Below are 26,182 nucleotides of genomic sequence, written 5' to 3' on the forward strand. Positions count from 1 at the left end.
GCTGTGATGCTGTAGTCAGAGCTATATACAGAATTGTCATACACAGTGACACAGAACCGCCCCAAAACCCCTCCGAGGGGCGAGCTGGGTGGGAAACTGAGGGTAGAGGCTGATCGGTGGACAGAAGCAGAGCCCCAGGGAGGCTATAGGTGGGCTCAGCCTGTGGGTGTCCTGCTGGCAGCACAGGAGACCCCTCAGGGCTGGTGCACGGCAGCCACACCCAGCTCTGTACTGAGGCTCCGTGCCTGTGATGGGCTGGTGTCTGTGCCCATTTTGGAACCAACCTCAGGTGACGGCTTCTGGTTTGATAAATTGTCCCCAGATGATAGCTGGGTCACTTTGGGGCCAACAGGTGCCACCCTCACAGGAAGCCAGAGGTGGCAGCAGGCAGGTCTTGCTGCCGCTGACCCTGGGACTCTGGGTCCAGATTGTGCTCCTGGTCCTGTGAGGGCAACTGGGGGAACAGCTGCAGCCTTGGCCCCACATGACACGGGCCACTGGCTCTGCCTTGGGCTGAGCACGGCCTCACTGGCCATCTCCCTCGCCGTCCACCTGTGGGCTCTTCTCCTGTCTAAAGCTTGTGTGGCATTCATGGCCGTGGTGATGGGAGAGCTCAGTGATTCTGCGGGAGGGTTCCAGCAGGGCCTGAGGCAGGTGCATGGGAGGAGGAGCAGGTGCAGGGTAGGTCCAGGTGCCTCTCCTGCCCGACTCCACATCCCCTCTGCTCTGCCTGTCTGGGGTCCCTGCTGGAGCATCCAGAGCCCCTGTGCGGTGACGTCTGCTGGGGCAGCACAGGGCCCTGCCTTCCCGAGCACACATCCCTCCTGAGCCCTCGCGGCTCCAGGCCTGGAGCTCGGCTGAGCCTGAGTCTCTTCAGGCCCCTCAGTGGCCTCTGGGCCTCGAGTCCATGGTGACTGTGGGTGACTGACCCTCATCAGGCCCAGTAGCTCTGGTTTGTTCAGGGACATTTTTCTGTGGAGCAGGGACCCTGGTCTGTGCCTAGTCCCCCCTCAGAAACCCCTAGAACTTCTAGAGAGCGCTGACATCTGTTGGGGATGCCCCAGCCAGTGTTGGTCTTTGCTTTCCTCAACTTCCCCAGGAGATGCTACAGCCAAGGGCTAACCCTTTCTCTGAGGCCTGCCCTGTGGGCTCATGTCCCCGAGGGTCTTCAGCCCTTGGGAACGAATCTTCCCCAGGATTCTGCCTCCTCTGCACCTCGCTGTCCCTGCCCACGACCATGCTGTGTCTTTGCTCTTTAGTCTCAGTGGGTGCCCCTGCCCCTGGGACCCTGGTCTATGTCCCTCGAGTGGTGGTGGCTCTGTTGAGCCCGGGCCCAGCCCTGCAGGGCGTGAAGTCACAGGTCCAGGACATGGTGCCCTTCCCTGAACCTCCAGGCAGTAAGTTTTAAAGATATAATTACATTAGATTTAAAAAGAATCTCATTGCAAATGCGTGTCTGCACATGGTGACTATGTGAGGGGACAAAGCACAGGGGGGCCCCTCTCCTTCCCTCTGCTCTCCTCACGCCCCCCAGGCCCTCCCCAGAGATCTCAGCCCCTCATGGTCTTCTGGGTCCCTCCTGGGGTTCCCTGTCACAGCCCCTGTCCCCCTGCCTCCTGTCCACCTCCTCATGGGGTGGTGGGGGGTCCCCTTGGCTTCTCTGGGTCTCCTTCAGTTACAGTCCCTGAGCTGCCTTCTGACCCCGAGACAGATTTCTGGTCAGGAGTCAGGTGTGTTGCATGGGGACGGACACAGTGGTCCTGGGGGCGTTTGTCGGGCTGACGTTTTGGCTGGGGGCTGTGTCACTGTGGTTATGTAGTCAATAGCACCATAATAATCATCACAGTGACACAGGCCCCCACAAAATCCTCCACCTGGCCCTGTGCCCTCTCCGCCTCGCTGGTTCAGGCAGGCTCTGTGGGAACAGCCTGCGTTTCCGGTGGTTTCTACTCTGAACCTCGGGGTGAGTGGGGACGACCTACCCGAGCCTCCATGGGCCCAGGGGCGGCTCTGCACACGACCTCCTGCGTTCGCTGGCTGGCAGCCCCGGGAACACGAGGAGCACTGGCTCCCGGCACAGGCGGCCCTGGATCCCCGCAGCCCCTGTGGCAGCCGGTTTGCCCGGCTCAGGGTTCTGGCTGTTTCTGTTCTGCTCTCCAGGCCGCTCTCAGGAGCTGTCCCTGGTGTGGCCAGAGAGGGTCCACCTCCCCCACCTGGATCTCGTCTCTGCTGGAATTTGCTGACGGGGCTGCTGTCCCACCCGCGAGGTTTCCCATCGACAGGGGCCTGGGCTTGGCCGCCTGACTCCCAAGAGGCCAGTTCCCTGTGGTGGGCACAAGGAGACCCCCACCTCCTCTCTCTGGGCCCGCCTCGTGAGGCCGCACCCTCCTGCACAGAAGTCTCTCTGGTCTGGGGTCTCTGAGCTGAGCTTCCTGGACACTCTCGCTCCCTGGCTCTGGGTGAGCATGGACCTCATCCCCAGAGACTCTCGCTGCCCCCTCTGAGGCCCTGCCTGCCGAGGGCACCCGTGTGCTCAGCTGGCCTCAGTCTTCGTCCTGGGAGCTGGAGCCCGGGTTGCCCGCTGTCTGCAGCACTGTGCTCCCAAGGGGCAGGGGTCCCAGAGAGGCTGCAGTGAGGTCTGCTTGCTGGACGGCTCTGTCTGCGCTTCCAACAGGATCCAGGGCCCCCAACCTGTCCGGGGCTTTAGGGGGTTGAGCAGTGGGCTGGGTGCACCCCACAGGCCCAGGGAGGTGGATGCCCAAGTGAGTCTTGTGCTGGATATGGAGCCGGTGAACTGGCTGTGGGGACGGGGCTTGGCCTGAGGGGGGGTCAAGGATGGCCTCTGCTGCCTGGGATCCTCATAGCAGGGGTTCTGAGTTTATGGGGCCCAGGAACGGACCCATCTTCCTCAGGATCCGCAGCAGACTTTGAGGTAGTCCCCCCCCCCCACTAACCCTGCCCCGCTTCTCCCATTGGGGCGAGCTCCTATGCAGCCAAGCACAGGCCCAGCTCTAGCATCTGCTCCTGTCAGCCTCCCTGAGGGCCTCTGGGGTTCTGGGGAAGCTGACCTCTGACAGTTTGCCCAGTGCAGGCTCCGCCCTTCCTGATTCCTTTGGCTGGTGGTATTGAGAGCAGGGCGGTTTCTGCTAGCCTGCCAGGCTCTGGGCGTGTGACTGTGGGGTCAGAGTGGTCACCTCAGAGCCCTTGGAAGCCTCCAGCCGCGAGTGAGAGCTGTGCCTGGACTCAAGCCTGTGGGCTGAGTAGTTGGGAGCAGGCCTGGAGGCCGAGGGTCTGGGTTCTGAGCCTTGAGAGCTGCCCCTCCAGCCTTGAGGCCCAGCGGATCCCAGCAGGATTTTGCTGCTGCGAATGTCACTGTGGTAGTAATTATAGGAGCCATAGTTACACAGTAGGAAGTTCCTTGACAAAAAGCCCTCGGTGTGGCAGGAGGGCCCCTCCCTCCTGAGGGCCCATGGGTCGAACATGGCCCGTCTGCACTGCTGCCCAGAGCATCTCTCTCCTCCAGGATCGTGAGTAGGTGGGTGGTCTGGCTGCCACCCTCACCCCTGTCTCCCCAGGAAGGGTGTGTGTGATCCCACTGAAGGGGTGGGCAGAGGCAAGCCTCCAGGGCAGTGGGCCCAGTGGCCATGGGGGGCACCCTGAGTCCGTTTAGGGGCCTGGTAGAGCTGTGCTGAGGGGTTGCCCCAGTGGGCCTGTGTGTCTCCTGTGGGTGGTCACACACAGGCTCAGGGTGAGTGCCTGGACCCGGCTGAGGACTGGCCTAGGGGAGGGTGTCCATTCCTGGAATCCCCTCACATCTCTCTCTGCCGTGAGGGTCCTCGGTGGGCCCCCTGGGAGCTTGGTTTCAGGCCAGGCCGAGAGGGCCACTGAGTTCTGGGGTTCAGTCCAGCCAGGCATGTCTCAGGGACGTGGGCACGCGGGTCCACTCCTCCTCCTGGAAGGAGCGTTTCCAAAATCAAATTCAATCAGCTGCTCCTGAAGGAGAGCCCCGCCCACCTTCCTGGGACCACAGGGCAGGGCCCCAATCTGCTTGGAGCATCACGTTGGGAATGGGTGGTGTGAGGTGTGGGGGGCTGTGAGGTGTGGAGTTCTTGGGGTGTGGGTGATGTGGGGTGCATTGTGCCGTGGGGTATGAGTAAAGTGTCCAGGTGGCCAAATGGCCGCAGGGCTGGGGTAGTACCAGCTCGTGGGATCCAGCCCTATCTTCCTCTTGTCCCTGCCAGTCAGGGGGCTCACAGGGTCTTTGCAGAGTAGGGTGTCTGTGCTCTCAGCCATGGGCCCTACCTGCCCTTGGGAGGCAGCTTCCAAGCTTCTGGCCGGAGGCCAGCAGAAGGCGGCCTTGGGGTCCTCCTGGTTTTAGGCGGGCCCGCAGGGGTGGCCCTTGGACAGAGGTCTGGCCGTGATCTGGGCTGTCCTGGATCATTGGTTTCACATTCAAATGGACTTGGACAGGAGCCTGGCGGTGGCAACTCCTGGAGCTAGCCTGTGCTCCTCTGCATAGCAGCTTGTCCGATGAGAGGGCTGGGGCAAGGTTCATGGGGAGGGCCCAGCAAACACTTTTTTTACACAATGTTTGCTTTTCCATCTCCATGTGAATGGCCTTCCTCTCCTCTGAAGCCCCAAACCACTGCCCCCAACCTGTTCCTCCATCTGTGGCTGAAGATGGTATCGAAGGTGGTGCCTTCAGTCATTTTGGTGAGTTTCTCAGTTTTCCTGGGTTCTCCCACGGATACATGTTATTAAACTTTGTCTGACTTTCTCCCGTTGTTCTGTCTCACGTCAATAAAGTTCTTAGCCTGGCTGGAAGGACCTGGAGGGTAGGGGACTAGATCTTCCTCCCCTACACGCCCTCCCCCAGCAGAGAAGACAGGAGGGTGTGCAACAGGCTGCCGGCAGCGCAGAGATGTGACTGGAAAAGGAAACAGAGACAGTAAAGCATCTGCTGCCTCCTGGGCCACTTCGGGGCATGGCCACCAATTCAAAATGGCTCCAGGGGCACTGGCGGTCATGATGCCCCGTGTGGCCTGGCTTGGGTGTGGAGAGTTGGGTTCACCTTGTTGGGTGAGGAGATATAAGGGCTGGCCATGGGGAGGGGAGGGGGAGTGGAGGGAGATGCAGGGAGAGAAGTGAGGATATGAGGGGGATGGAGGGGAAAGGTGCAGGGTCGAGGGTCATGGGTGTTCAGGGAGTGAGCTGGAAAGAGAGGAGATGGAGACAAAGGTCGGATGCTGCAAACTCTGGAGGCAGAGCAGTGGATGCTGAGGGTCCCGAGTCTGGCCTGGGGGAGGTGACTGGGGGCAGAGAGGGAGGGTCTTGTGAGAGAGGCTGGGACCTGGGTGTCCCTGCAGGTGACAGACCAGAGAGGAGGAGAGTGACAACCCTCTGAGGTGGGGGCGGTGCTGGGAGGAGCAGGGGACAGCCTGTGAGTGCTGTGGTCACTCCCAGGGGCGCTCAGGTGTGCTGGGATGAGGAATGAGTGAATGAGGGAGTGAATGAATGGAGCACCATGACGTAGGGAGCGAGTGAAGAGATACATTGTTGCCTGGAGCAAAGGAATGGCGGAGCAACAGCACAGGGCTGTGCCAGCTCTGAAGGACTGAGAACCTGCAGGCCAGGGCGCAATGGGAGGGGAGGGGTAGGAGCGAGGGGAGGGGCGTGCAGGCAGGAAGGGAGGCAGGAAGGGCTCTGTGGGTTTGGAGGCCCCGAGCTGGTGGAGCCTATCTGCTTCCTGTGTGCAGGGCGGTCTGGGGGGTGGTGGTGCCCTGTGGTGCCCTGGACGCTGCCAGGGAGCAGGCTGCCTGGGGCCTCGGCTGTCCTTCAGGCCCGCTGCCCACCTGTGACCGGGCTAGCCTGTTGGGACCCATAGGAAGAGCCATTGACAGGAAGGCACCTGGTGAGTGGCGCCGTGAGCCCCCAGCGTGGGGCCCCTGACCCTCCTGGAGACAGCCTGGTGATGGGCGGCAGGTGCAGGTTGGGGACGCGAGTGTGAATGCAGAGCTCCTGGCCCTGCTCTGAGCTGGGCTCGTGCTTTGGGAGTCCTGCTTTGGGCAAGGCCACCCTGGCTTCCTGCTGTAGCTGAGTCCCCAAAGCTGGGACAGAGGTCCATGGGGACCCGAGGGGACTGTGTCATGGGGCTCATGGAGGACGTTGCCTGGATGACGGTCCCGCACGAGGGCAGAGCCGTGGGCTAGGCCGTAGGTGGGCTGCAGATGGAGGCTCCCCTTCCGTGCTGGTGTTCCCAGAGCCGCCTCAACTGGGGGCTCTGCTCCTGGAGACCTGTCAGCGGACCGTCACCTTGCGTGCTGGCCACCCGGCCGGGCTTTCTGAGCTCCAGCCCCACCGTGGTGCCCTCGAGTCTGCTCCCCAAGGGCTCGCACCCCTGCTAGCCCCAGGCGAGGGGCAGAGGACGGGGGCCTTGTGGTCCCAGTGATGCATGGGGCCAGCCAGGCTCTGGGGCTCCTGGATGTTGGGGACCCCGAGTGGGGTATCTGTTCTCTAGATGACATACATGAGGGGTCAGGCCTGCTGGTCCCTTGTCCCAGGGCCGTGGTGGCAGGAGTGGGACAACCAGCTTGAGGGCCAGCTCCGGTCAGGGGCCCCTTGACCACAGAGGAGGGTGAGGATGGGGCCCAGCCCCCACGGACTAGCCCAGTCCCTGTCCTCACCACAGAATGGGGACACTGAGGGCAGTCTGGGATAACCTGAGGACAGCGCCTGGCCTGGAGCTGGGCTCTGCTCGCTGACCTCTGGCCTGGACTTTCTGTGACCTCTGGCCTGGGCTGGGCCCCTGGAGCCCACAAGGACAGTTTTAGCCGTGGCTTCTCTCACGTTCCAACTATACGTACCATGATATGGGGCTGCTCAAAATTTCATAGTTGCGTCCTGGCCTCAGGGCCTTTGTGGGGAGGGGGGGACTGCTGGGTGGGGGGCTCCTGCTGGGGGTACTGGACCAGCAAGTGTGGTCTTTGTGGCAGGTTGGACGAGTGGCCTGAGGCACTGAGTTCCAGCCTGAGTGACACCCATGCCATCTCAGGCTGCACACAGACTATCAAGGACCCGGGGAGTTGTGGGGGCCCCACCTGGCTGCATCTCGGGGGATGTGTAGGCCCAGGAGCCCCATCAGGCTGTCAATGTCCACCAGAGAATGCAGGGCGAGGACATGGGGTCGTCTGCTGGCGGGGGTGGGATTCACACCTCAGATCTGGACTGCAGGCTCCCCTGCTGGTGGGCTGACCTTGCAGGGTTTCTGTCCTAAACAGTGTCACTGTGGGCCAACCGCTACCGTAGCACAGTGACACAAACCAGATCAGAAACCCCATGACGTGGTGGGGCTCAGTGCCCCTTGGATCTTGTCTGGCTCTGATGGAGGGGTGGGGGTCCCTCCACGCTGGACTCTTCCGCTGAGCTCCGGGGGCCCCCAGTGTGTGTGGCTCCTGCGGTGGCCTTCAGCCAGGTCCAGTGTGGGGACGAGCCCCGTGGGTGGGTGGGCTCTGGGGCAAAGCCAGTGGTTCCCACCTGCCTTGCAGCTAGAGAGGGTCCCTCCTGCTGGGTGTGGAGCCCGGCCGCCCCATCTCTGAGTCACAGTCTCAGCCGGGTCCGGTGGCCTGGCGTCCTGCTAGGCTGTGTGGTGGTCAGTCGGTCAGTGAGAGGGCTGTGGGAGGGGGCACCTCGGGGTCAGAGGAGCAGGGGGCTCAAGGAGAGGCCTCTGGGTTGGATCTGAGCCACTGTGGGGGTTGTTCCGCCCTGAGAGGGTTGCACGCGGTGTTTCCCCTATTTCTCTGTGGGAGCCCCCTCAGTGGAGCCTCCCCAGCAGTACCGTCTCCACCTGCCCTGCCGTGCGGGCCGGGTCCTGGGCCAGGGGGGCTGGGACTGGGGAGACAGGCCAGCACGGTGGGGTTGGCGGGAGGTGGGCCGGGTTCACGGAGCTCTTGGGGGTCAGCTCAGCAACAGAAGACGTTTGGGGCCGGAGCCACCACCATCCCTTCTCGGGCTCCCCCTGAGGTTCTGGTTGGTATTTGGGGGGCTGCCAGCCACGGTGGTAACCAGCACTGGAGTATCTCACCTCGACCCAGCCCCCGCCCCGCGGAGGGAGTCCTGGCGCATCCATATCCGCGCGCAGGGAAAGAGGAGGAGCAGCCTGACTGGGGCCCAGGGGACAGGGGCTCAGGATGGGGGGCTGTCCGGAGAGGATGAGCCAGCTGACCGTCCTCCACATCCACGGCCCAGGCCTGTCCTCTCGGCCTCTGGACAGGCTGTGGGCTGCCCTCCTGGGGCGGGAGGGAGGAGAGGGCCAGCTCTGGGCAGGAGGTGCAGACCCACCGACTATACTTTCCTGCCGGGAGTGCCAGCCGTGGACATTAGCGCGGAGGTGGGGGGGCTCCCCCTGCCTGCAGCATCCCTGGGTCTGCCTGGTGCTCTGCACGGCAGCCTTCCGTGAGGTCCAGCCTCCTACGACAGTTGCAGGATGGCAGGAGGGAGCGGGGCAGCGGGTTTTGAGCACAGGAGCTGTGGGAGCTGTACCCAGGACCCACAGTGTCAGAGACCCAGACAGTATGTCCCGTCTCTAGGGCCCAGGGGAGGACAAAACCCACAGCTGCCCACGCTGTCCGACTGGAGCCACGGTCCCTCTAGGATGCCTTGGTGAGGCCGGCATCGCCCTGGGCAGCTGAGCTGCAGGCATGGCTGGGAGATGGGCCTTAATCGAGGGGCCCCTGGGTTCCCTGAGGTCCTGTCCTGGCGGATGAGGCTCACATGCAGCTTCGTGGACAGGAGTCAGGCGTCTCCCTGAGTGGCCGCTGCACCTGGGCAGGTGGGGACCAGGGTCAGCTCAGGGCTCTGGGCTGTCCGCCTGGGCTCCCAGCCTCCTCCCTCGCTGGCTGTGTGGGCTGCTCCGTGCCTGTTTTCCCACTGTGGAGAGGGTGCTGATGGAGCCCCTCTGGGGAGGGCTGATGGGTGGACCAGGAGCTCAGCCCGGGGGCTTCTGTGCCCACTGTCCCTGGGGGTGCAGGGCAGCCGCAGGGCCTGGGCTCCCTCCCATGTGAGGTGCGGGCTTTGAGCTTCTAGCCCCTCAATCTTTGCCTGTGGGTGCCCAGGCTCGTGCCCTCCTGGTTACCCCTCTGGCTGTGCTAGACACTACCTGTGCCCATAGCCTGTGATTTCAGTCTGGTCACTTAAAGCCAGTGGCCCTAAGGTCACTTCCCAAGCACAGACCTCCAGCTCTAGGGAGGGATACCAGGCCTGGGGTCAGGGAGCTGCCTGAAGGTGTGGCGATGCTGCGGGGTGCAGGTGGGCCCTTGTTGCTGCTCTGGGCAGCATCGCTAGTTGTGGAATCATGTAGACCACTGCCTGAGGCCCCTGACATGACCTAGGCCTGGTGCCTACAGGCGGGGCTGGCAGGACAGGGAGGGTCCAGGTGGCCAGTAGGACACGCCAAGGGCCACCAGGGCTGTGGAGGTGCCCGAGAGTTGCCCTGGGACCTGGACGCGTCCCCATTGCTGGGGGCCCATTGGAGGCTGGCCTTGGAGATTCAGCAGGGGCCACAGTCTGCAGCTCCTGGGGTGGGCCAGGAGGGGAGAGGCCATCTCAGGCTCCTGGGTGCACCATGCGCCTCTGTGCTCCTCGTCTGTGGACCCCAGGAGGAGGGTGTGAATGGAAGGAGCTTGGGCAGGCTGGATGCCAGGTATGAGTCTGAGAATGCAGGAATGGGCGACAGTGACACTGTGGGACAGGTCTGCTGTGCTGGCTGAGCTCAGGACTGCTGCCCCAGAGTGGACAGCGGCCTCAGGGGCCATGAGCTGGCCGGCGACAGCCTGACTGCCTGTGGGAGCCTGAGGTGGGCAAGCAGGGGCCTTGGGCTGGGCTGGGGGCCAGAGTGGGCATCTCTTCTCTGCTCTGATGTCCTGGGTGAGGGGTCCAAGGGGTGTTGGATGGGGCGGGCCGTCCTGTGGGACCCTGTGAGGCTACAGTGGGGCTGGGCTGCCCCGAGGGATCTCCAGGACCATGACTGCTGGGGTAGGGTGAGGGGTTTGCAAGCATTTCTGTCTGGATCAGAGGAGCAGGAGTGGGGCCGAGGGAGAAGGGAGGTCAGGGCTCCCAGACAGGCCCTGGGGGAGGGACAGTCCCCAATGCTCCTGCTCTCCTGTGGCCACCTGGGGGCTGCACTCTGGGCTTTCCAGAGCCGGTGCTGTGGCCTGACCCATCTGCCCTCTGGGAGGTCTGGGCTCCACTTTGTGCCAGTTCTGTGAGTCATGTGGGGGACATGGTGATGCCCCCAATCACGATCCCCGCCTTCTGTGGCCTGCAGTGCCTCCTAGGAAAGTATGCCCGGGAGGCCAACTGAAGCCCTGTGCTGGGAATGTGGCCCTGGGAACAAAAGCCTGGACGTGGGGAGGGGCACAGCATGTGGAGGGCAGGCCAGAGACCCCAAGATGACAAACAGAGGGTAGAACAGGGGTCAGTCACATGGCTAAGGTCAGGGATGAGGCCCTGGATAGTGTCCTATGCCTGGAACCTGGCCGGTGCCAAGGTCAGCGCAGCTCAGAGCACCCTGGCAGGGCTACTGGGTTGGGCAGGAGGAGGAGGGGGTCAGCTCCTCCAAGGGGCTTTCCCTGGAGAGAAACTCACTGTGGGTGGATAGCTAGCAGGGGGCACCTCCTGGCAATGACTGCAGGGAGACCCCCTGGAGCAGGAGCCTGTACAAGCCGGCTGCTGGGAGAGGCCCCTGGAATCCTCTCGAGCCAGGCCAGAAACAGACCCATCTGCCTGGGATCCACAGCCGACTGGGAGGCGGCCCACCCCCACTAACCCTCCCCAACCTCTCTCATTGGGCCAGCTCCTATGTAACTGAGCACAGGCCCAGCTCCAGCATCCACTCCTGTCAGCCTCCCTGAGGGCCTCTGTGGTCCTGTTGGGAGCTGACCTCTGATGGTTTGCCTGCTGCAGGCTGTGTCCTTCCTGATTCCTTTGGCTGGTGGTGTTGAGAGCAGGGCAGTTTCTGCCAGCCTGCCAGGCTCTGGCCGTGTGGCTGTGGGGTCAGTGTGGTCACCTCAGGGCCCTTTGAAGCCCCCAGCCATGGGTGAGGGCTGTGCCTGGACACAAGCACATGGGCTGAGTGGTTGGGAGCGGCCCTGGAGGCCAGGGGTCTGGGTTCTGAGTCTTGGGAGCTGCCCCTCCTGGCCTTGAGGCCCAGCGGGTCTCAGCAGGTTTTTGCTGCCGGGTCTGTCACTGTGGTTGTAGTATCCGTCATCGTAACACAGTAGGAAGATCTTTGACAAAAAGCCCTACTTGTGACAGGAAGGCCCCTCCCTGCTGGAGGCACCTGGCCCCTGATTGAAGGGGTGGGAGGAAACAAGCTTCCACGGGATTGGGTTAAGGGCCCGTGAGTGGCACCCCCGTGGTTTCAGGGAACAAGCAGAGCTGGCTTAGGGGGCTGCCCCAGAGATTGGCCCCGTCTTCTGTGAGTGCTCCCACACAGCCTCAGGGTCGGTGTCTGGATCTGGCCCGGGGAGGGTGTCCAATCCTGGAAGCTCCTCATGTCCGAGTGTGCAGTGGGGGTCCTCAGTGGGCTCCCCCCAGTATGTTGAGTTTGAGCCAGGAAAAGAGGGCTGCTCGGCTCTGGGGTGGACAGGCCAACTAGATGGATACCTGGGATGTGGGCACATGTGTCCACTCCTCCTTCTTGTGGGAACGTTTCCAAAATCGAATTCAATCAGCCACCCCTGAAGGGAAGCCACTCTTACCTTCCTAGTACCACAGGGCAGGACCCCAACCCACTTGGGACAATCCCTTGGGGAACGGGAGTTGAGGGGTGTTGGGTGCTGTGGGGTGTAGAGTTCGTGTGGTGTGGGCGATGTGGAGCTCGCAGTGGCGTGGAGAAAGGATGTTGTGGCCAGGTGGCCCAATGGCCACAGGCTGGGGGTAGTACCAGCTCATGGTGACCAGCCCCACCTTCGTATTGTCCCTTTCCAGCCTGGGGAACTCACAGGGTCCTTGCAGAGTTGAGACTCTGTGCCTTTCATCATGGCCCCTATGTGTCCCTAGGGAGAGAGCTTCCTGAGCTGCTGATGGGAGGCCAGTGGATGGTGTCCTTGGGGCGTCCCTGGTCTTGGGAGGGCCCACAGGGGTGTGAGGGAGGTCTGGCTGAGATCTGGGTGGCTTTGGGCTGTCGCTTTCATGGTCCCATGGACTTGGACAGGACCCTGTCAGTGGCGACATCTGCTATGTTGGGGAAGCGTGGGGGTCTGTGGGACGTCCCTGTGCCTGTCGCCCCAGGGGTTTTGGGCTTCTGCTGCACTGCTGAGTCACCCCACCGATGGGATGCAGCCTTGTTCAAAATATGGGAGATGGTATCACTGCCTCGTGAGGGCAGGGCTATGGCTTGGGTGGCTGGAACAGGTTTTTGATGGGCACTGTGACGCTGAGGTTGTAATAATCATGTCCAGAATAGTAATACCACAGTGACAATGACCCACCCTGAAACACCTCTAAGGGGTGGGGTTGGTGGGAAACCGGGGTGTTGAGGCTGACCTATGCAGGAAGGCAGAGCCCCAGGGAGGCTGTGGGTGGGATCAGCATGCGGGTGACCTGCTGGGAGCACGGGGAGACCCCTCCTGGCCAGTTCACGGCACACATGCCCAGCTCTGTTCTGTCTGTGTGGCCATGTCAGGCTGGCGTCTGTGCTCATTTAGGAGTCATCCCCACTGTGACAGCGTCTGGGTTGATAAATTGTCCCCAGACCATGGATGGGTCACCTTGGGGCCAGCAGGTGCTTTCCACCCAGGAGGCCAGAGGCGGCAGCAACCAGGTGTCATTATTCTTGATGCCCAAGCCTGGGATTAGGTCCAGATTGTGCTCCCGGTCCTGTGAGGGCAATGGAGAGAACAGCAGCAGCCTTGGAACCATCTGGACATGGACTTCCATCTCTGACTCTGGAGAGCACAGCCTCACTGGCCATCTCCTGTTCCCCTGGGGGGCTCTGTCCTGTCTGAAGCCTGCGAGGCATTCATGGCCGTGGTGACAGAAGAGCTCAGTGATTCTGCGGGAGGACCTGCTCCTCCCTGGATGCAGCTCCATCCTATCGGGTCCAGCAGGGCCTGAGGCAGGTGCAGGGGAGGAGGAACAGATGTGGGGGAGGACATGCAGGTGCAGGGGAGGAGGAGCAGGTGCAGGGGAGGAGGAGCAGGAGCAGGTGCAGGTGCAGGGGAGGAGGAGCAGGAGCAGGTGCAGGTGCAGGGGAGGAGGAACAGATGTGGGGGAGGAGATGCAGGTGCAGGGCAGGAGGAGCAGGGGCGGAGGTGCAGGTGCAGGGGAGAACAAGCAGGTGCAGGGGCGGAGGTGCAGGTGCAGGGGAGGAGGAGCAGGAGCAGGTGCAGGTCCAGGAGGAGCAGGGGCGGAGGTGCAGGTGCAGGGGAGGAGGAGCAGGAGCAGGTGCAGGGCAGGAGGAGCAGGGGCGGAGGTGCAGGTGCAGGGGAGAACGAGCAGGTGCAGGGGAGGAGGAGCAGGTGCAGGGTAGGCCCAGGTGCCTCTCCTGCCCGACTCCACATCCCCTCTGCTCTGCCTGTCTGGGGTCCCTGCTGGAGCATCCAGAGCCCCTGTGAGGTGACGTCTGCTGGGGCAGCACAGGGCCCTGCCTTCCTGAGCACACGTCCCTCCTGAGCCCTCGCAGCCCCAGGCCTGGAGCACTGCCGAGTCTGAGCCTCTTCAGCCCTCTCAGTGGCCTCTGGGCCTCGACTCCATGGTGATTGTGGGTGACTGACCCTCATCAGGCCCAGCATCTCTGGTTGGTTCAGGGGCGTCTGCCTCTGGAGCAGGGATGCTCGTCCATATCTAGTCCTCGCAGAACCAGCCTGAGCTTCCAGAGAGCACTGGCACCTGTCGGGGATGGGCGGGACAGGTTAGATGTTTGTTTTTCTAGACTTTCCCAGGGGATCCTGGAGCCAGAGGGCTGGGCTTTGCAGGAACACCTGCCCTGTTGGCCAATGTACCCGCGAGTCCTCAGGCGGGGGTCCGCGGCTTACCCAGATCCTGCCTCCGCTGTACCTCAGTGTCCCTGCTCACACCCATGCTGTGTCTTTGCTCTTCAGTCTCAGCGAGACCCTCCCTGGTATGCTGTCCTAACTCTCCTGGGTGGGGGGTGCTGAGCTGAGCCAGGGCCTAGCCCCACAGCGTGAGAAGCCACCGATCCAGGACCTGATGCCCTTCCCAGCACTGCCCAGCAAAATGTTTCAAAGATATATTAACATCAGATTTAAAAAGAATCTCATTGCTAAAGGGTGTCTGCATTTGGTGACAATGTGAGGGAACAAAGCACTGGGGGCCGCTCTCTGCTTCCCTCTGCTCTTCTCTCTCCCCCCGGGCCCTCCCCAGAGATCTCAGCCCCTCATGGTCTTCTGGGTCACTCCTGGGATTCCATGTCACAGCCCCTGTCCCCCTCCTCCTGTTCACCTCCTTATGGGGTGGTGGGAGGTCCCCTTGGCTTTTCTGGGTCTCTTTCTGTTACAGTCACTGAGCTGCCCTCTGACCCAAGGAGAGATTTCTGGTCAGGAGATGGGTGTGTTTGCACGGGGATGGACACGGTGGCCCTGGGGATGTGTGTCAGGTGGAGGTTTTGGACAGGGGATGTGTCACTGTGGGAGTACCAGGAACTACCACCATAGTAACTGTCACGGTGACACAGGCCCCCACAAAATCCTCCACCTGGCCCTGTGTCCTCTCCCCTTCACTGGCTCGGGCTGGCTCTGTGGGAACAGCCTGCATTTCCGGTGGTTTCTGCTCTGAACCTTGGGGTGAGTGGGGACGACCCGCCCGAGCCTCCGTGGGTCCAGTGGTGGCTCTGCACACAGCCTCCTGTGTTCGCTGGCTGGCAGCCCCGGGCACAGCCCTGTGTGGGAGGACGAGGAGCACCGGCTCCCGGAGCAGGGGGCCCTGGATGTCCTGCAGCCTGGGTGGTGGCCAATTTGCCTGGCTCGGGGTTCTGGCTGTTTCTATTCTGTCCCAGGCCCTTCTCAGGAGCTGTCCCTGGTGTGGCCAGCGAGGGTCCACCTCCCCCGTCCCCATCTCGTCTCTGCTGGAATTTTCTGACGGGGCTGTTGTCCCACCCGCGAGGTTTCCTGTCAACAGGGGCCTGGGCTCGGCCGCCTGACTCCCGAGAGGCTTGCTCCCCCCCCGACTTGGTGTCTGGTGTCTGAGCTCAGCTTCCTGGACACTCTTGTTCCCCGGCGCTGGGTGAGGGTGGACCTCCTCCCCAGAGACTCTCGTAGTCCCCCCAGCACCCCTGCCCAGTGAAGGCGCCCCTGTGCTCAGCTGGCCTCAACCTTCGTCCTGGGAGCCAAAGCCCGGACTGCCCACCGTCTGCAGCACCGCCCTCCTGAGGGGCAGGGGGTCCTGGAGCCGCTGCAGTGAGATCTGCTGGCCCAATGGCTCTGTATGCCCTTCGGGCAGGATTGCAGAGCCCCCAGTGTGCCTGGGGCCTGTGGTTGGTGAGCAGGCGGGTTGGGTCCACCCCACAGGGCCCGGGAAGTGGATGCCCCCATGAGTCAAGGCCCTGGCCTGCAGCCCTCCATCCTGTTGTGGGGACTGGTCTTAGTCTGAGTAGGGATGTTTGAGAAGGGCTCGGGGACGCCCGTTCCCACCTGGGATCAGAATAAGGTGGGGGCCGAGTTCACTGGGCCCTTGCCGTTCAGGTCAGTGATTTGCTCAGTGATCATCAGGGACCCTCACATTAGTCAAAGTGGTAGAAACAGAGTCATTGTCACTATTGACAGCAGGGACAGAGTGACTCCATCTAGGTTTGGACAGAATCATGGGCATTTTAGAGGGAGAGGGAGGGGCAGGGAGGGGCCAAGAGGGGCTCCGATGAGGACTCAGGAAGGGTGGTCCGTGTAGACCCCATGAGGCCGCCGTGTCCCCTGTTGGGCAATGAAGAGTCGGCTCCTGTCCTCACAGAGACAGGGGCCTGGGTCCCCATCCTTCCTGGTGGTTCTGTCTCTGAGGACTGGGTCCCAGCTCCTGTGAGGAGACGCTCCTGGGTTGTGGAGACACATGCCCCTCACATGGCAGAGGCAGGATTCTCAGTAAACGCTCTGAGGAAGGGGGTCGGGGATGAGTCTGGTGTCAATTTGAACAGAGGGCAAATTGTCCTGCAGCACTGCGCTGTCTCAGGCCGGCATCTAGGGGTCTGAGGTCTCTGTGGGAGGCAGGCTTGGGCTGACTGAAGCCATGCAGGGGTGCGGTGGTCTCTGGGTGCAGGGGTCTGGAAGGAGGCTCCCAGCCAGGCCTCTGGGGTCAGGGTGTGCACGCACACGCAGAGCACAGCTGTCACCTGAGGCCTTGGGTTCCAGCCGTCAAGGATCCGCGGCTCTTTGAGGGGGCGTTGCAGGAGGACCCAGCTGTGGGCAGGGCCTCAAAATCTTTTGCTGAGAGGCTCCCAGGGCTGAATGCAGGCAGCATCCACCCTCAATCATTTTGGGAAAAATTGGTTACCGGACGGATGACCACTCAAGTGAGCGTGTCACTGCAGTTGAAGCGTGACACACGTGTCCCTGCACTGGGGTCTCTGAGGCTGGCGCAGTTGCCACTGTGTTTCCAGGGCTGGGTGCCTGGTTAGGAGCTGGGTCCTCTGTGCGGGTTGGGCAGGAGGTGGAGGGGGGCCGGCTCCTCCGAGGGGCTTTCCCTGGAGAGAAACTCGCTGTGGGTGGATATCTAGCAGGAGGCACCTCCTGACAACGACCTCAGCGAGACCGCCTGGAGCAGGAGACTTTACAAGCCCGCTCCTGGGGGAGGCCCCTGGAGTCCTCTGGGGCCAGGCCAGGAAGGGACCCACCAGCCTGGGATCCATAGCCAACTGGGATGCATCCCACCCCCATGAGCCCTGCCCCGCCTCTGCCATCGGGCGCCCTTTGTGGAGCCGAGCACAGGCCCAGCTCTGACGTCTGCTCCTGGCAGCCTCCCTGAGGGCCTCTGGGGTCCTGTGGGTGCTGACTTCTGACAGTTTTCCGGGTGCAGGCTCTGCCCTTCCCGATACTTTGCTCAGTGGTGTTGAGAGCAGGGCGGTTTCTGCCAGCCTGCCAGGCTCTGGGTGTGAGGCTGTGCGTCAGCATGGTCACCTCAGAGCCCTTGGAGCCCCCAGCCATGGGTGAGGGCTGTGCCTGGACACAAGCCCGTGGGCTGAGTGGCTGAGAGTGACACTGGAGGCTGTTGGTCTGGGTTCTGAGCCTTGAGAGCCGCCCCTCCTGGCCTTGAGGCCCAGCGTGTCCCAGCAGGTTTTTGCTGCTGGGTCTGTCACTGTGGTAGTAAGCATAGCTGCTATAGCAGCACGATAGAAAAGTCCTTGACAAAAATTGCCGTGTGTGGCAGGAGGGCCCCTCCCTCCTGGAGGCCCTTGGGACCCGAGTGAACAGCTGTGCCAAGGCAAGCCTCCATGGTGCGGGCCAGGGGCCCTGGCAGGCACCCATATTCCTTTTAGGGTCTATGCAGAGCTGGGTGAGGAGGCTGCGGCAGAGCGTGGCCGCGTCTCCTGTGAGTGCGCCCACACAGATGTGGATCGGGGCCTGGATGTGGCCCAGGCAGGGCCTGAGGAGGGTGTGCAGTCCTGGAAGCTCCTCGTGTCTGAGTGTGCAGTGAGGGTCCTCGGTGGGCCTCCCGGCGTGTTGGGTGTGAACCAGGCCAAGAGGGTGGCTGGGCTGTGGGGTTGATGATCCAAGGAGATGGGTCCCGGGGACGCATGTGGGCTCAGGTGGCCACCCTTCTTCCTTGAACGTACACTTCAAAAATCAGATTGAATCAGCCTCCCCTGAAGGGGAGCCCCTCCCACCTTCCTCGAACCTCAGGTCAGGACCCCAACCTGCTTTGGGCAACGTTTGGGGAACTGGTGGTGAGGGGTGTTGGCTGCTGTGGGGTGTGGAGTTCATGTGGTGTGGGCGATGTGGAGCTCACAGTGGCATGGGGAAGGGGTGGTGTGACCAGGTGGCCCCATGGCCACAGGATGAGGGTAGTCCTAGCTCAGGGTGGCCAGCCCTTCCTTCATGTTGTCCCTGCCCAGCCAGAGGGACTCCCAGGTCCTCTCAGAGTGGGGTCTCTGTGGTTCCAGCCCTGGTCCCCACACGTCCCGAGGGAGAGCTTCACAAGCTGCTGGGACGCCAGCGGATGGCGTCCATGGGGCCCGCCTGGTCTTGGGGGACCCAGCAAGTGTGCCCCTTGCAGGGAGGTCTGGCTGAGATTTGGTGGCTTTGATCCGTTGCTTTCATGGTCCCATGGACTTGGACAAGAACCTGGTGGTGGTGACATCTGTCGTGTTGGGGACGCTGGGGGCCGAGGGCCGCCCTGTGCCTGTCGCCCTAGCAGGTGTGTGTTCCGGCTGCACCACTGAGTCACTGTACCCATGGGATGCAGCCTCGCTCCACACCCTGGGTACGGCGTCACGGCCTCTTGAGGGCAGTGACAGGGTTTTAGATGGGCGCTGTGACACTGTGGTTGTAATAACGAAATGCAGAATAGTAATACCACGGTGACACAGACACACTCCCAAACCCCACTGAGGGACGGGGAAGGTGGAAACCCAGGATGTGCAGGCTGAGCCTTGCACGCAGGCAGAGCCCCAGGGAGGCTGTGGGAGGGCTCAGCATGCGGGTGTCCTGCTGGGAGCAGGGGGAGACCCCTTCCGGCCGGTGGACCACAGCCTCGCCCAGCTCTGTCCTGAGGCTCCGTGGCTGCGATGGGTGAGCGTCTGTGCCCATTGTGGAACCAGCCTCAGTGTGATGACCAATGGGTTGATAAACGGCCCCCACCCCCTGGATGGATCTCCTTGGGGCCAGAGGGTGAATGTTACCCAGGAGGCCAGAGGCGGCAGCGTGCAGGTGTCACTATTCTTTCTCTCGCTGACCCTGGGACTCTGTGTCCAGATTGTGCTCCTGGTCCTGTGAAGGCGACTGAGAGAACAGCTGCAGCCTTGGCCCCACGTGACACGGGCCTCTGGCTCTGCCTCGGGCCGAGTATGGCGTCAATGGCCATCTCCCTCGCCGGCCCCATGTGGGCTCTGTCCTGTCTAAAGCCTGCGTGGCCTTCCCCTCCGTGGCGACAGGAGAGCTCAGTGATTCTGCGGGAGGGCCTGGTCCTCCCTGGATGCAGCTCCATCCTATCGGGTCCAGCAGGGCCTGAGGCAGGTGCAGGGGAGGAGGAGCGGGTGCAGGGGAGGAGGAGTGGGTGCAGGGGAGGAGGAGCGGGTGCAGGGGAGGAGGAGCGGGTGCAGGGGAGGAGGTGCAGGTACAGGGGAGGAGGAGCAGGTGCCGGGGAGGAGGAGCACGTGCAGGGGAGGAGGAGCAGGTGCCGGGGAGGAGGAGCAGCTGCAGGGGAGGAGGAGCGGGTGCAGGGGAGGAGGAGCGTGTGCAGGGGAGGAGGAGCACGTGCAGGGGAGGAGGAGCAGGTGCCGGGGAGGAGGAGCAGCTGCAGGGGAGGAGGAGCGGGTGCAGGGGAGGAGGAGCGGCTGCAGGGGAGGAGGAGCGGGTGCAGGGGAGGAGGAGCGGGTGCAGGGGAGGAGGTGCAGGTGCAGGGGAGGAGGAGCCGGTGCAGGGGAGGAGGAGCAGGTGCAGGGGAGGAGGTGCAGGTGCAGGGGAGGAGGTGCAGGTGCAGGGGAGGAGGAGCGGGTGCAGGGGAGGAGGAGCGGGTGCAGGGGAGGAGGTGCAGGTGCAGGGGAGGAGGAGCAGGTGCAGGGGAGGAGGGGCAGCTGCGGAGGCCCAGGTGCCATCCAGCCTGACCCCACATCCCCTCCTCTCCACCTGTCTGGGGTCCCTGCTGGAGCATCCAGAGCCCCTGTGCGGTGACGTCTGCTGGGGCAGCACAGGGCCCTGCCTTCCTGAGCACACGTCCCTCCTGAGCCCTCGCGGCTCCAGGCCTGGAGCTCTGCGGGTTCTGAGTCTCTTTAGGCCCCTAAGTGGTCTCTGGGCCTCGAGTCCATGGTGACTTTAGGTGACTGATGCTCATCAGGCCCAGCAGCTCTGGTTTGTTCAGGGGTGTCTTCCTCTGGAGCAGGGACTCTCGTCTGTATCTAGTCCCCCACACAACCAGCCTGAGCTTCCAGGGAGCACTGGCACCTGTCAGGAATGCCCGGGGCAGATTAGATGTTTGTCCTTCTCAACCCTTCCCCAGGAGATCCTGAGCTGGAGGGCTGGCCTATTGTTAGGACCCGGCCCTGCCCCCCATGTCCCTGAGGGTCTTCAGGCCTTGGGAACGAATCTTCCCCAGAATTCTTCCTCCTGTGTACCTCCGTGTCCCTGCCGAGGTCCATGCTGTGTCGTTGCTCCTTGGTCTCAGCAGGCATCCCTGCCTCGAGGGCCCCTGGCCCACATCCCCTGAGTGGCAATGGCTGCGTCAAGCTTGGCCCTGCCATGAAGAGTGAAGCCACAGGTCCAGGACGTGGCGCCCTTCCCAGAACTGCCAGGTGAACTGTTTTAAAGACACATTAACCTCAGCTATCAAGGCATGAGTTTACAAATGAAGTGTCTGCATTTGGTGACAATGTGACACGACAAAGCACAGGGGGCCACTCTCCTTCCCTCTCTTTTCTCACACTCCCCCTGGGCCCTCCCCAGACACCTCAGCCCCTCATGGTCTTCTGGGTCCCTCCTGGGATTCCCTGTCACAGCCCTGTCCACCTGCCTCCTGTCCACCTCCCTATGGGGTGGTGGGAGGTCCCCTTGGCTTCTCTGGGTCTCCTTCAGTTACAGTCCCTGAGCTGCCCTCTGACCCCGGGAGAGATTTCTGGTCAGGAGTCGGGTGTGTGCACGGGGACGGACATGGTGGCCCCAGGGACCTGTGTCAGGCAGAGGTTTTTGGCAAGGGCTGTGTCACTGTGTGTAGTAGTAAGCACCACCATAACCATAGTCACGGTGACACAGGCCCCCACAAAATCCTCTGCCTGGCCCTGTGCCCTCTCCCCCTCCTGGCTCTGGCTGGCTCTGTGGGAACAGCCTGCGTTTCCGGTGGTTTCTGCTCTGAACCTCTGGGTGACTGGGGACCACCTGCCGGAGCCTGCGTGGGTCCAGGTGCGGCTCTGCACACGGCCTGCTGCGTTCGCTGGCTGGCAGCCCTGGGCACAGCCCTGTGTGGGAGGATGAGGAGCACCGGCTCCCAGCGCAGGGGGCCCTGGATCCACCGCAGCCCGTGTGGCGGGCGGCTTGCCCAGCTCGGGGTTCTGGCTGTTTTTGTTCTGCTCCGCGGGCCCCTCTCAGGAACGGTCCCTTGTGTGGCCAGCGAGGGTCCACCTCCCCCGCCGCCCTCTTGTCTCTGCTGGAATTTGCTGATGGGGCTGCTGTCCCACCCCCGAAGTTTCTAGTCGACAGCAGCCTGGGCTCAGCCACCTGCCTCCTGAGAGGCGACGCCCCCACCGTGAGCATGAGGAGACCCCATCTCCTCACTCTGCGCCCACCTGTTGGGGCTGCCCCCGCCCGCACAGGTATCTCCCTCTTCTGGGGTCTCTGAGCTGAGCTTCCTGGACACTCTCATTCCCCGGCTCCGAGTGAGCGTGGACCTCCTCCCAGACACTCTCACGACCCCGCCAGGGCCCATGCCTGCTGATGGCACCCGTGTTCTTGGTTGGTCTCAGCCTTCATCCTGGGAGCTGGAGCCAGGCCTGCCCACCGTCTGCAGTGCTGTCCTCCCGAGGGGCAGGGGGTTCCACAGCAGCTGCAGTGAGCTTTGGTGGCCGGACGGCTCTGTCTGCCCTTCCCACAGGATTGCAGGGCTTCTGATGTGCCCGCACCTTTGGGGGGTGAGTGGACAGGCAGAGACCACTCCATAGGCCCCATGAGGTGGATGACCAGGCGAGTCTTGTCCTGGGTTTGGAGCCTGGGAGCGGGCTGTGGGGACTGGGCTGAGCCTGGGGATATGTGGCCTGAGGGGCTCTGGGATGTTCTCTGCTCCTGGCAGCCTCCCTGAGGGCCTCTGGAGTCCTGTGGGTGCTGACTTCTGACAGTTTTCCAGGTGCAGGCTCTGCCCTTCCCGATCCTTTGCTCAGCGGTGTTCAGAGCAGGGCGGTTTCTGCCAGCCTGCCAGGCTGTGGACGTGAGGCTGTGGGTCAGCATGGTCACCTCAGAGCCCTTGGAAGCCCCCAGCCATGGGTGAGGGCTGTGCCTGGACACAAGCCCGTGGGCTGAGTGGCTGAGAGTGACACTGGAGGCTGTTGGTCTGGGTTCTGAGCCTTGAGAGCCGCCCCTCCTGGCCTTGAGGCCCAGCGTGTCCCAGCAGGTTTTTGCTGCTGGGTCTGTCACTGTGGTAGTAAGCATAGCTGCTATAGCAGCACGATAGAAAAGTCCTTGACAAAAATTGCCGTGTGTGGCAGGAGGGCCCCTCCCTCCTGGAGGCCCTTGGGACCCGAGTGAACAGCTGTGCCAAGGCAAGCCTCCATGGTGCGGGCCAGGGGCCCTGGCAGGCACCCATATTCCTTTTAGGGTCTATGCAGAGCTGGGTGAGGGGGCTGCGGCAGAGCGTGGCCGCGTCTCCTGTGAGTGCGCCCACACAGATGTGGATCGGGGCCTGGATGTGGCCCAGGCAGGGCCTGAGGAGGGTGTGCAGTCCTGGAAGCTCCTCGTGTCTGAGTGTGCAGTGAGGGTCCTCGGTGGGCCTCCCGGCGTGTTGGGTGTGAACCAGGCCAAGAGGGTGGCTGGGCTGTGGGGTTGATGATCCAAGGAGATGGGTCCCGGGGACGCATGTGGGCTCAGGTGGCCACCCTTCTTCCTTGAACGTACACTTCAAAAATCAGATTGAATCAGCCTCCCCTGAAGGGGAGCCCCTCCCACCTTCCTCGAACCTCAGGTCAGGACCCCAACCTGCTTTGGGCAACGTTTGGGGAACTGGTGGTGAGGGGTGTTGGCTGCTGTGGGGTGTGGAGTTCATGTGGTGTGGGCGATGTGGAGCTCACAGTGGCATGGGGAAGGGGTGGTGTGACCAGGTGGCCCCATGGCCACAGGATGAGGGTAGTCCTAGCTCAGGGTGGCCAGCCCTTCCTTCATGTTGTCCCTGCCCAGCCAGGGGGACTCCCAGGTCCTCTCAGAGTGGGGTCTCTGTGGTTCCAGCCCTGGTCCCCACACGTCCCGAGGGAGAGCTTCACAAGCTGCTGGGACGCCAGCGGATGGCGTCCATGGGGCCCGCCTGGTCTTGGGGGACCCAGCAAGTGTGCCCCTTGCAGGGAGGTCTGGCTGAGATTTGGTGGCTTTGGTCCCTTGCTTTCATGGTCCCATGGACTTGGACAGGAACCTGGTGGTGGTGACATCTGTCGTGTTGGGGACGCTGGGGGCCGAGGGCCGCCCTGTGCCTGTCGCCCTAGCAGGTGTGTGTTCCGGCTGCACCACTGAGTCACTGTACCCATGGGATGCAGCCTCGCTCCAAATCCTGGCGACGGCGTCACGGCCTCTTTTGATGGACGCTGTGATACTGTGGTTGTTATAACCATATTCAAAAGAGTAATACCAGGGTGACACAGACCCGCCCCCAATCCCCTCTGTGGCACGGGGTAGATGGGAACCTGGGATGTAGAGGCTGACCTGTGGACTCTGCCTCCTGTCACATCTCCTTATGGGGTGGCGGGGGTCTCCTTGGCTTCTCTGGGTCTCCTTCTGTTACAGTCACTGAGCTGCCCGCTGACCCCGGGAGAGATTTCTAGTCAGGAGTCGGGTGTGTGTGCACGGGGACGGACACGGTGGCCCCGGGGACCTGTGTCTGGCAGAGGTTTTGGGCAGGAGCTATGTCACTGTGTGTAGGAGTCACTAATACCATAGTAATCATCACGGTGACACAGGCCCCCACAAAATGCTCCACCTGGCCCTGTGTCCTCTCCTTTCACTGCCTCAGGCCGGCTCTGTGGGAACAGACTGCGTTTCCGGTGGTTTCTGCTCTGAACCTCGGGGTGAGGGGGGATGACCTGCCTGAGCCTCTGTGGGTCCAGGGGTGGCTCTGCACACGGCCTCCTGTGTTCGCTGGCTGGCAGCCCCAGGCACAGCCTGTGTGGGAGGACGAGGAGCACCGGCTCCCAGCGCAGGCGGCCCTGATTCCCTCGGCCTGTGTGGCAGTTGATTTGCTCGGCTTGGGGTTCTGACTATTTCTGTTCTGCTCTGGGCCCCTCTCTGGAGATTTTCCTGGTGTGGCCAGTGGGCGTTTGCCTCCACTCAACCCCACAGGTGTCTCCCTGGTCTGGGGTCTCTGTGCTCAGCTTCCTGGACACTTTGGTCTCCTGACTCCAGGTGAGTGTGCACCTCCTTGCCAGGGACCTTGCACCCCTCCTCCCCCTGGGCCCCTGCCCACCGAGGGCACCTGTGTGCTCAGCCAGCCTCAGTCTTCATCCTGGGATCCAGAGCCCGGGTTGCTCACTGTCTGCAGTGCTGCCCTCCTGAAGATCAGGGCTCCCAGAGCGGCTCCTGTGTGGTCTGCTGGCCGGACAGCTCCATCTATCTCTCCTTCCAACATGATCCCAGGGCTCCTGACAAGCCCGTGACCTTTGGGGAGACCAGTGGGCAAGCTGAGACCACCCCACGTGTCACACGAGGTGGATGCCCAGGCGAGTCTTTTCCTGGTTGTGGAGCCTGGATTCAGCTGTGGGGACAGGGCTTGGCCTGAGGGCATGTGGCCTGTGAGTGGCTCTGGGATGAACCCTGCCGCTCGGCATCCTTCTAGGGTGGGCTCTGAGTTCACTGGGCCCTTGTTGTCCAGGTCACATGTTCACTCAGTGACGGTCAAAGGCTTTCACATTAAAGTGATGGAAACAGACTCATTGTCACTATTGACAGCAGGGACAGGGTGACTCCATCTGGGTTTGCACAGGGTCACGGGCATTTTAGAGGGAGAGGGAGGGGCAGGGAGGGGCCGAGTGGGGCTCCAGTGAGGACTCAGGAAGGGTGGTCAGTGTAGACCCCATGAGGCCGCTGTGTCCCCTGTTGGGCAATGAAGAGTCGGCTCCTGTCCTCACAGAGACAGGGTCCTGGGTCCTTATCCTTCCTGGTGGTTCTGTCTCTGAGGACTGGGTCCCAGCTCCTGTGAGGAGACGCTCCTGGTGGCAGGGGAGGAGGAGAAGGGGTGGTGTGACCAGGTGGCCCAATGACCACAGGTTGGGGGTTGTTCTAGCTCAGGGTGACCAGCCCCACCATCACATTGTCCCCGTCCAGCCTGAGGGACTCACAGGTCCTTCCCGAATGGCGCCTCTGTGCCTTCCAGCCCTGGTCCCCACACGTCCCAAGGGCAAGCTTCACAAGCTGCTGGCTTGACTCCTCCTTGTCTTGGGAGGGCCCACAGGGGTTTGAGGGAGGTGTGGCTGAGATCTGGGCAGCTTTGGCCAGTTGTTTTCAGGGTCCCGTGGCCTTGGACGGGAACCTGGCAGTGACGACATCTGCTGTGTCTGGGAATTGAGGGGCTGTGCCTGTCGCTCCAATGGGTGTGGGTTTTGGCTGCACTGCTGTGGGAGTCACCGTACCCATGGGATGTGGCCCTCTTCAAAATCCTGGGGATGGCACCACTGCCTCTTGAGGGTAGTGATGGGGTTTTAGATGGGCGCTGTGACACTGTGGTTGTAATAATCATATGCAGAATAGTAATACCACAGTGGCACAGACACGCCCCAAAACCCCACTCAGGGATGGGGAAGGTGGAAACCCAGAATGTTGAGGCTGAGCTGTGCACGCAGGCAGAGCCCCAGGGAGGCTGTGGGAGGGCTCAGCATGCGGGTGTCCTGTTGAGAGCACAGGAAGAACCCTCCCGGCCGGTGGACCACAGCCACGCCCAGCTCTGGCCTGAGGCTCCGTGGCTGCAATGAGTGGGCATCTGTGCCCATTGTGGAACCAACATCAGTGTGATGCCCTATGGGTTGATAAATGACCCCCACACCCTGGATGGATCTCCTTGGGGCCAGAGGGTGAATTTTACCCAGGAGACCAGAGGTGGCAGAGTGAAGGGGTCATTATTGTTCCTGCCACTGACCCTGGGACTCTCAGCCTGGACTGTGCTCCAGGTCCTGTGAGGGCAACTGAGAGAAGGCAGCAGCCTTGGCCCCATCTGGATACGGGCCTCTGGCTCTGACTTGGGCTGCGTGCGGCCTCACTGGTCATCTTCCTCGCCATCCCCCTGTGGGCTCTGTCCTGTCTAAAGCCTGCGTGGCTTTCACTGCTGTGGTGACGGGAGAGCTCATTGA

At 62.4% G+C, this 26,182-nt stretch overlaps 1 long non-coding RNA gene and 2 gene segments (V, D, J or C); 1 reads left to right on the top strand and 2 right to left on the bottom strand.

The window, feature by feature from the left end:
• LOC102150085 (Ig gamma-2 chain C region-like) overlaps positions 1 to 26,182 on the bottom strand; it is a 550,048-nt gene that overhangs the window by 100,346 nt on the left and 423,520 nt on the right.
• The window catches only part of LOC100146538 (immunoglobulin heavy constant mu-like), a 95,806-nt gene that overhangs the window by 40,975 nt on the left and 28,649 nt on the right, over positions 1 to 26,182 (bottom strand).
• Positions 5,765 to 26,182, top strand: part of LOC111770442 (uncharacterized) — a 68,225-nt gene continuing 47,807 nt past the window's right edge. Inside the window, exon 1 of the long non-coding RNA XR_002803719.2 lies at positions 5,765 to 5,911. This is a non-coding gene — a long non-coding RNA (uncharacterized lncRNA). The remainder of the gene's footprint in view (positions 5,912 to 26,182) is intronic.

This window comes from Equus caballus, chromosome 24 (genome assembly GCF_041296265.1).
Source record: "Equus caballus isolate H_3958 breed thoroughbred chromosome 24, TB-T2T, whole genome shotgun sequence".
NCBI lineage: Eukaryota > Metazoa > Chordata > Mammalia > Perissodactyla > Equidae > Equus > Equus caballus.